Raw genomic sequence first — 1667 nt, 5'->3', positions numbered from 1 at the left:
GGTTGCATCTTTTGTTGGCGCTGTTGTACGGTTTGCTGTGAGTAATGATGTTCCATGAGATATTGTGAGCGATGTTGTTGTCTTTTAGTGTCCATATGTGTTTGCTGAGTTCGGTGGAGTTTCTTAGTTTTTTTGTGGCGAAAAGAGGCAGTATGGTTTCTGTGTCGAGTCTTAAATTCGTTTTCTGTAAGTCCGATGTAGGTCTCAGTTGTGTTATTGTCTAAACGTTTAACAGTTGCTTGGTAGATGACAGATGATTGTAGGCAGTTTCCGTTAAGTGGGCAGTTTTGTTTTTGACGGCAGTTGCATGTTTTTTGTTTGTGTATTTTTGTCATTGATGGTGTCATTAGTATTGTCAGGTTCTCTCAATATGCGTTTGTTATGGTTATTAATAATATGTTCCATATTGTTCATGCAGCTGTAACTTAATTTAATTGTGTTGCGGTTAAATAGTTTTCTGAGTTTGTGGTCTATGGGAAAGTGCTTGTCAATTAGTGAAATGAATTTGTAGCCGATGTTTGTGCTGACGTTCTTGCTGTATGGTGGGTTGTACCAGAGTATGTTATTTCTAAGTCTGTTTTTCCGTTTCGTAGTAGCGTTTGGGTCATATTTCAGTGTGTAATGATATCCATTTTCGTCAAGTGCTTTTTGGTATGGAGGGATTGCTTGGTCGAATGATGCTCTGTCGGATGATAAGGATGAAAGGCGTTTGTTAATGGTATCGGGTATGTTCTTTGTAATGCTTGGAGGATGGTTGCTTTCGTGGTGGATGTATTGCAAAGAGGTATTGGGCTTAGTGTAAGGTCGATGGGAAGAATTCTTTAGATCGGACGTAATGTCGAGGAAGTTAATGACTTTTTTTTTAGCTTCGATAGTGATACGCAATCCGTTGTTGTTAAATACGCGGCATATCTCTTTTTTAATTTTTTCTGTTTCTTTAGGTGTTGCTTTAGTAATGGCTAGTCCGTCGTCGCGATAGAGTCCTATGTTAGTAATGATGTGTTGCAGTTGTGAGAGTAGATAGCTTCCTACGAGTTCGCATGTTTCGGCGCCGTCGAAGCTGCCCATTGTCACGTCGAATGTGGAGTTGTATTTCTTTTGCCATGGTTGTTGGTTGTGAATGAGGTATGAGTTCTTGGCATGTATGATAATGTTTCTCTCTTGGTTTGTGATGTTGTCGTAGGATGAGGTGAATTCAAGTGCTTTGTTTAAAAGGTCTTGGTTGATAGACGGGTAGAAGTCTACAATGTCGAAAGATATGAAATTGTGATTTTTACGGTGGCCCACAGCGGCAATGCGGATATATAAGTTAGGAATAGAAATCAAAGTATTTTGCATGAAATGTTTTTATTATTCATGATATATATTAGTGGAGCAGTAAATATATATTCATTGAGCAGATATATTTATAAAGTACGCAGATATATATTTTCAGTACGCAGATATATATTTTCAGTACGCAGATATATAATTTCAGTGCACAGATATATAATTTCAGTACACAGCGTAGATATATATTATTAGTGCGCAGATATATATTTTCAGTGCGCAGATATATATTTGTAGTGCGCAGATATATATCAGATTTTCAGTGCGGATATATATTTAGTACGCAGATATACATTTATGGATAAATTGATATTGTTTAAAAATGAAAACATTAAACA

At 36.8% G+C, this 1667-nt stretch overlaps 1 long non-coding RNA gene across 1 annotated transcript; it reads left to right on the top strand.

Moving 5' to 3' along the window:
• Positions 1-321: 321 nt before the first annotated feature.
• LOC124459224 lies at positions 322-1092 on the top strand. The gene is made up of 2 exons (XR_006953516.1): positions 322-725; positions 942-1092. It is a non-coding gene; the product is annotated as an uncharacterized LOC124459224 (long non-coding RNA).
• The last annotated feature ends 575 nt before the right edge of the window (positions 1093-1667 follow it).

Source organism: Xenia sp. Carnegie-2017, unplaced genomic scaffold (assembly GCF_021976095.1).
Source record: "Xenia sp. Carnegie-2017 unplaced genomic scaffold, XeniaSp_v1 HiC_scaffold_71, whole genome shotgun sequence".
Classification (NCBI taxonomy): Eukaryota; Metazoa; Cnidaria; class Anthozoa; order Malacalcyonacea; family Xeniidae; genus Xenia; species Xenia sp. Carnegie-2017.
The sequence above is the reverse complement of the archived record's forward strand: the minus strand, read 5'-3'. Positions and strand labels throughout refer to the sequence as shown.